The sequence below is a fragment of the Pectinophora gossypiella genome, chromosome 9 (genome assembly GCF_024362695.1).
Source record: "Pectinophora gossypiella chromosome 9, ilPecGoss1.1, whole genome shotgun sequence".
Lineage (NCBI taxonomy): Eukaryota > Metazoa > Arthropoda > Insecta > Lepidoptera > Gelechiidae > Pectinophora > Pectinophora gossypiella.
In genome coordinates this window covers 15,909,889-15,918,574 of record NC_065412.1, presented here as the reverse complement: position 1 = coordinate 15,918,574, position 8,686 = coordinate 15,909,889, and the positions used below count along the sequence as shown (strand labels likewise).

The 8,686-nt window shown below is 36.4% G+C and overlaps 1 long non-coding RNA gene across 1 annotated transcript; it reads left to right on the top strand.

The window, feature by feature from the left end:
• Window positions 1-6,563: 6,563 nt before the first annotated feature.
• On the top strand, window positions 6,564-7,017 carry LOC126369755 (uncharacterized). Its single transcript, XR_007566768.1, has 3 exons — window positions 6,564-6,665; window positions 6,756-6,882; window positions 6,999-7,017. It is a non-coding gene; the product is annotated as an uncharacterized LOC126369755 (long non-coding RNA).
• Window positions 7,018-8,686: the final 1,669 nt, after the last annotated feature.

Here is an 8,686-nt window from a genome sequence, read left to right as displayed (position 1 = left end):
CCTACCCCGAAGATAAGAAAATTATACTATAAAAAGAAAAAAAAAAAAACGGTTACCTTAAATCTCCTATTGATTACGTGTGAGTACTAAGCTGCGGTTAAAAGTCTAGTACTCTTTTTGGAAAGGACGCAGTCACTTAAAACGAAATAAGATAACTGTTTGTGTGTGAAAGGGATGAAAGAAAGTAGGGGGGTGAATGGAAGGGTTGAAATGAATGTGTACCACGTAATTTTTAGAATGGTCAATAGTAAGAAGGACAGACTAGCTTACATTTTAGTCAGCGGATTTTCTTAGCGAAAATCCTACCCAAAAAAGGGGGGTATGTAACGCCTGCCGCGTTTTACTACTGAGTGTAATTGCTCTTGTTTTTCTGTTAGGAACTATCAAAAAGTTATCATTGAAAACACTTAAAAACTACTGCTTAAAACTAAAATATTATTACATAAATAAACTTATACTAATTAATTTAACAAAACATAGCTATTTACAAAATAATTCCGTTAATATTGTACGACTTTAATAATTATCACATTGCGTAGGTAGCCGTACCTACATTCCACAGCCGAGCCGCTACTCTTCCGATCGGATGTTCGACACAATCCTTCTGCCTTTGTAGCGAGAACACCTCGATTACTCGTATATTTTTTAAATAGGTACTTTTTTTTTACTAATTTTGTCTACGACATAATAATTTATAGTATTGTGTTATCCCCATTAATTGGGTAAGTGTAGCAATTACTATTTTTATTAGTTTAAATATCAACGTAGACTAGTACATGCTTTCTTTGTTCATTGCATGACTGTCATTTTTCATAATCATCGGGTAAATGTATTTTCACGCTTTAGTGCTTATTTTATATCATAATTAGCAATCTTTTATGTTCAAAACAACATTTAAATTGTCAATTTTTCTAAATTAATTCTACTTAACCAACGTAAAGTTATCTTTGTACCTAAGTACTTTCCTTGTTTAAATAATTCTTAAATGGAACAATAATAATGTACAAAATACGTTTAATATCGTTACTATTAAAATTATTCAGCTTAAAATATTCAATTTTACTATTTTGTTAGATAGCTTTTTAAAAAACAACTACCTACCATAAATTTATCTTGTTCTTTGTTCTTTTTCTAAATTTATTTTGCTAAATTCACTTTTATTGTGTGTAATTTGCTGACAGCCACATCTTAGATTGCTAAGCTTGCTTGCTATCCACTTCCCATCTTCAATCAAGCTAAGGAATCGGCATGTGGCAGTCAGACTGGGAATTCGGACAATTCTTGAAATGACTAATTCCGGGTTCCAGGGTTCACCCTTCGAGTTCTACAACCGCAGGACCCACTACCGGTCCTGTACTTACCTCTACCGCTTCACCTTTCGGGTTCTACAACCCGCTGGATCCACTTTCGGTCCTGTACTTACCCCACCGTTTCTGCTGCCCTGCTGCGCGCGCCGGTGTACCCCGTGTCGTCGTGGGAAGAGTTACAGGGAAGTGGTAGTTTTCCTACTGCACCAAGGGTGCTCAGCCAGTATCAAATTACCTGCGACCCAGAGATCCGATCTATGTACTTGCTAGGGATTTAATGTCAATAAACTTGGTTTTATTTCTATATACCGTTTTATTTACCCTAGTAAGTACTACCTATTTGATTCGCGTGATAAGAACGTGACAAGTGGATCTGGTTAGAGCTATGTCACGCTAAATGGTGTTTTTTGCATTTTCTTCTTACAATACTTTTCAATAGAACACTGTTTCGCATGAGACGGTTCCTCAAAAAACATAATATCGTGTATGAGCTAAACAAAAACTTAGGGTTTTACATGGTTTTATGTTTTCCAGTGGATCTGGTTAGAGCTATGTCACGCTAAATGGTGTTCTTTGCATTTCTTCTTACAATACTTTTCAATAGAACACTGTTTCGCATGAGACGGTTCCTCAAAAAACATAATATCGTGTATGAGCTAAACTAAAACTTAGGTTTTACATGGTTTTATGTTTTCCAGTGGATCTGGTTAGAGCTATGTCACGCTAAATGGTGTTTTTTGCATTTTCTTCTTACAATACTTTTCAATAGAACACTGTTTCGCATGAGACGGTTCCTCAAAAAACATAATATCGTGTATGAGCTAAACAAAAATTTAGGGTTTTACATGGTTTTATGTTTTCCAGTGGATCTGGTTAGAGCTATGTCACGCTAAAGGGTGTTTTTTGTATTTCTTTTTACTATTCTTTCCAATAGAACACTGTTTCGCATGAGACGGTTCCTCAAAAAACATAATATCGTGTATGAGCTAAACAAAAATTTAGGGTTTTACATGGTTTTATGTTTTCCAGTGGATCTGGTTAGAGCTATGTCACGCTAAATGGTGTTCTTTGCATTTCTTCTTACAATACTTTTCAATAGAACACTGTTTCGCATGAGACGGTTCCTCAAAAAACATAATATCGTGTATGAGCTAAACTAAAACTTAGGTTTTACATGGTTTTATGTTTTCCAGTGGATCTGTTAGAGCTATGTCACGCTAAATGGTGTTTTTTGCATTTTCTTCTTACAATACTTTTCAATAGAACACTGTTTCGCATGAGACGGTTCCTCAAAAAACATAATATCGTGTATGAGCTAAACAAAAAATTAGGGTTTTACATGGTTTTTTGTTTTCCAGTGGATCTGGTTAGAGCTATGTCACGCTCAATGGTGTTTTTTGTATTTCTTTTTACTAATCTTTCCAATAGAACACTGTTTCGCATGAGACGGTTCCTCAAAAAACATAATATCGTGTATGAGCTAAACAAAAATTTAGGGTTTTACATGGTTTTATGTTTTCCAGTGGATCTGGTTAGAGCTATGTCACGCTAAATGGTGTTTTTTGTATTTCTTTTTACTATTCTTTCCAATAGAACACTGTTTCGCATGAGACGGTTCCTCAAAAAACATAATATCGTGTATGAGCTAAACAACAATTTAGGGTTTTACATGGTTTTATGTTTTCCAGTGGATCTGGTTAGAGCTATGTCACGCTAAATGGTGTTTTTTGTATTTCTTTTTACTATTCTTTCCAATAGAACACTGTTTCGCATGAGACGGTTCCTCAAAAAACATAATATCGTGTATGAGCTAAACAAAAATTTAGGGTTTTACATGGTTTTATGTTTTCCAGTGGATCTGGTTAGAGCTATGTCACGCTAAATGGTGTTTTTTACATTTCTTCTTACAATACTTTTCAATGGAACACTGTTTCGCATGAGACGGTTCCTCAAAAAACATAATATCGTGTATGAGCTAAACAAAAACTTAGGGTTTTACATGGTTTTATGTTTTCCAGTGGATCTGGTTAGAGCTATGTCACGCTAAATGGTGTTTTTTGTATTTCTTTTTACTATTCTTTCCAATAGAACACTGTTTCGCATGAGACGGTTCCTCAAAAAACATAATATCGTGTATGAGCTAAACAAAAATTTAGGGCTTTACATGGTTTTATGTTTTCCAGTGGATCTGGTTAGAGCTATGTCACGCTAAATGGTGTTTTGTGTATTTCTTTTTACTATTCTTTCCAATAGAACACTGTTTCGCATAAGACGGTTCCTCAAAAAACATAATATCGTGTATGAGCTAAACAAAAATTTAGGGTTTTACATGGTTTTATGTTTTCCAGTGGATCTGGTTAGAGCTATGTCATGCTAAATAGTGTTTTTTGCATTTCTTCTTACAATACTTTTCAATAGAACACTGTTTCGCATGAGACGGTTCCTCAAAAAACAATATCGTGTATGAGCTAAACTAAAACTTAGGTTTTACTTGGTTTTATGTTTTCCAGTGGATCTGGTTAGAGCTATGTCACGCTAAATTGTGTTCTTTGCATTTCTTCTTACTATTCTTTCCAATAGAACACTGTTTCGCATGAGACGGTTCCTCAAAAAACATAATATCGTGTATGAGCTGAACATAATTTAGGGTTTTACATGGTTTTATGTTTTCCAGTGGATCTGGTTAGAGCTATGTCACGCTAAATGGTGTTTTTTGTATTTCTTTTTACTATTCTTTCCAATAGAACACTGTTTCGCATGAGACGGTTCCTCAAAAAACATAATATCGTGTATGAGCTAAACTAAAACTTAGAGTTTTACATGGTTTTATGTTTTCCAGTGGATCTGGTTAGAGCTATGTCACGCTAAATTGTGTTCTTTGCATTTCTTCTTACTATTCTTTCCAATAGAACACTGTTTCGCATGACACGGTTCCTCAAAAAACATAATATCGTGTATGAGCTAAACTAAAACTTAGGTTTTATATTGTTTTATGTTTTCCAGTGGATCTTTTTAGAGCCATGTCACGCTAAATAGCATTCTTGTCATTTCTTCTTTCCATTCTTTATATTATATTAAATAATATTTCATACGGTATTATTTCGTTCTTTAATTTAATGTGTTTTTAGTGCTTCTGAATGTGATTTTGTTTTAAATACTTAGCTTATTAGCATTCATCAGTATCCAAGATTCATCATACCACTGCTAATCAATAAACAAACAACGGTCTTAGCGTTTAAATACCGAAAAAAACACCTGCCTGTTCATTTATTACTTGTTTCATTAAACAGGAATTTGCATATCGATCGTTTTCAATTAACTTCGAACAGTTACAACTACACGTAAACTGAGCATGTAGTCTATTTACAGCAAGATCGTGACCGCTGACTGCAGCTCTCCTTCTCCCTCCATTTCACTCCCAACCGACATTTTCACCTTTGCTGATATGATTACTCCACAGGATACCTCCATCCCCTGCATACCTGGTCGCTAGATTCGGCTGGCACGTCATATCGGTTTGACAGCCAACTCACGTAACTATTGTTGATCGACCCACAGTCCACTGAAGTGCCTACGATGAAGGGAACAACATGGACAGTTCTACTTCCGAATTACTCCAACCCATGCGATGTTCATCCATGCGACAACCCACCTGATCTGAGTGGAACTTAACTGAAGCAAGAGAGTGATGCCTAATTCCATCTGCCAACTAGCTCCACTTCTCTCCCGTGCACCAGTCGCACCCACACCGCGTGTTCATCTTGCCAGTTTTCCTCACACCCCGTCCACTTGTCTCTTGAAGATTGGCGTCCACAACACCAACGGTTGGTTAGGTCATGCAAGCATTGTTACAATTGATAAAAACACATATTTTCATTTAGTGAATGTGATAACCTGTACTAATAATTTGGTCAACTTAGCGATGATAACTCAATGTAAGTATTAACAAACTCGGTACGTGTTTGTTATTGTCAATAATATCTTTAAATTATACAACTCGCTTATGTTTGACAATTACTGAGTAATTGCTTTGCTTATTGCATGCTAATTGCTGAAAATTGCTTTTTATTTTAAATTCCTTAGCTAAAAATTGCTTTTTCTTTCACATTTCTCTGCTTATTGAATGACTATTGCTAACTCATTAGATAGAACCTACTTCTCATATAAGTAGGTGGATGCGGCCTCGATTAGCGGGGGAACCACATGAAAAAAAGCGAGCTACTGGGTGTACCTCCTGGGTAGTTTGAAATCACCTAATATATATATGTATATATTTATAAATAAAAGTTAATATATATAAATTAACATTATTTTTTTTTAACAGGAAATGCACAATGCTAAAAAACTGCGTAGGAGATTTTAATACAATAGTACTACCAAGCCTGATGTTGGCCGCTATTTCAATGAATGCAGCAGTGTGACAGCTAGCAATCAAAAGTAACAAGATATCGAGGTACGTTAAATGACGATCACGACCACTTTGGCAAAAACGTATCGCTATAGACTAAGGAAAAAAATATATATATATTTTATTTACAGGAAATGCAGATGGCAATAAACTGTGTAGGAGTTCTCATGATTGCAATAGAATTAAAATCGACCAAGCCTGAAAGTCAGCAGCCCCCCTTCAATGAATGCAGCAGTGTGACAGCCAGCAATCAAAAGTTACAAGATATCGAGGTACGTTTCATGACGACCACGACTATTTTGGCAAAAACGTATCGCTATAGACTAAGGAAAAAAATAATAATATATATTTTATTTACAGGACATGCAGATGGCAATAAACTGTGTAGGAGTTCATGATTGCAATAGAATAAAATCGACCAAGCCTGAAGTCAGCAGCCCCTTCAATGAATGCAGCAGTGTGACAGCCAACAATCAAAAGTTACAAAATATCGAGGTACGTTTCATGACGACCACGACTATTTTGGCAAAAACGTATCGCTATCGACTAAGGAAAATAAATTATATATTTTATTTTACAGAAATGCAGAAGGCAAAAAACTGCGTAGGAGATCATTAATACAAAAGTATTATATAAACCAAACCTGATGTTGCCAGCTCCTTCAATGAATGCAGCAGTGTGGACAGCCAACAATCAAAAGTAACAAGATATCGAGGTACGTTACATGACGACCACAACTATTTTGCAAAAAACGTATTGCTATCGACTAAGGAAAATAAATTACATATAATATTTAATTATATGTTTTATTTACAGGAAATGCAGAAGGCAAAAACTGCGTAGGAGATCATTAATACAATAGTATTATATAAACCAAGCCTGATGTTGGCCGCTCATTCAAAGAATGCAGCAGTGTGACAGCCAGCAATCAAAAGTAACAAGATGTCGAGGTACGTTACATGACGATCACGACTACTTTGGCATAAACGTATCGCTATAGACTAAGGATAAAAAATGTAATATTTATATTTTATTCACAGGAAATGCAGAGTGTAATAAACTGTGTAGGAGATTATGATTGCAATAGAATAAAATCGACCAAGCCTGAAGTCCTTCAATGCACGCAGCAGTGTGACAGCCAGCAATCAAAAGTTACAAAATATCGAAGTACGTTACATGACGACCACGACCACTTTGGCAAAAACGTATCGCTATCGACTAAGAAAAGGATATTATACCTATACGTTATTATAAATAAATTAATATTATTTTATTTTTAACAGGAAATACAGAAGGCAAAGAGCAGATGTCATCAAAGAAGATCTTTGTTCCTGCAATGTTTCCGCAGACGATACATCCAACAGAGCGAAGTGGAAGGAAAAGACTCGGAATAAAGACCCCACCACCATATGGGAACAATGCAAGGGAGAGAGAGAGAGAATATAATGTTATATTTTTATTTTTTGATAACATAAAATAAACCAACAATATCCTACACATTTTTTTTATTTCTTTTTGTGTCTGTCTTAATAGTTATTACAAATCTGTGATGCGAAACAAACTATACGAAAACGTCAATCCACGTACAACGCCCGCGAAGCTGCTTTAGCAGCGAGCGCACTTAGCACCATCTAGTTATTTATATATAGCTGGAGACCCACTGACTGGACTGACTCACTCACTCACTCACTCACTGACATAATTGTTCTCCCAGAAGGAGCGTCGGGGGGTAAAAATAATGTATGAGAAAAGTGATCAAAACCTCCTGGTGAGTATGGGAAAACTTCCAGATCTTGGAAAACTGCTCCGCATACAGGGAGACACACCCTACGGCCTGGCGAAACTATCGCACCTGGAACGATTCTTTTTTCACAAAACCTATTTAAATCTTGGTCAAATTTTATCGTGGGTGAAAAAAAATCAAAATGGCGGAAAAACAAGATGGCCGCCATACAAATTTTTGTTTTTCCAGAAAATGTCTCAGAGGTAAAAATGATGTATTGGGGTGTGATCGGAACGTCATCTTGGAAAACTGCTCCGCATCAGGGAGACACCCTACGGCCTGGCAAAACTATAGCACCTAGAACTTTTTTGATTTCACGAGACCTATCAAGTCTTGGTCAAATTCTATCGCGGTAAAAAAATGGCGGGAAAACAAGACACGCGAGCAGCTTGCTGCGAGCGAACCACGCGACATCTAGTTATATTATATATAGCTGGAGACCCACTGACTGACTGACTCACTCACTCACTCACTCACTGACATAATTGTTCTCCCAGAAGGAGCGTCGGGGGGTAAAAATAATGTATGAGGAAAAGTGATCAAAACTCCTGGTGAGTATGGGAAAACTTCCAGATCTTGGAAAACTGCTCCGCATCAGGGAGACACCCTACGGCCTGGCGAAACTATCGCACCTGGAACGATTCTTTTTTCACAAAAACCTATTTAAATCTTGGTCAAATTTTATCGTGGGTGAAAAAAAATCAAAATGGCGGAAAAACAAGATGGCCGCCATACAAAAAATTGTTTTTCCAGAAAATGTCTCGGGGGCAAAAACAATGTATGGGGACGTAATCGGAAGGTCATGTTGAGTATGTAAATGCTTCTTGATCTTCAGAAAACTGCTCCGCATCAGGGAGACACCCTACGGCCTGGCCAAACTATCGCACCTAGAACATTATTTTTTCCACCAATCCTATTAAAATCTTGGTCAAATTTAATTGCCGTTGAAAAAAAATCAAAATGGCGGAAATTCAAGATGGCCGCCATACAAATTTTTCGTTTTTCCTGAAAATGCCTCGGGGGTAAAAATGATGTATAGGAATGTGATCGGATCGTCATGTTGAGTATTTCAATACTGCTCGATCTTGAAAAACTGCTCCGCATCAGGGAGACACCCTACGGCCTGGCAAAACTATCGCACCTGGAACATTTTTGTTTTCACGAAACCTATTTAAATCTTGGTCAAAT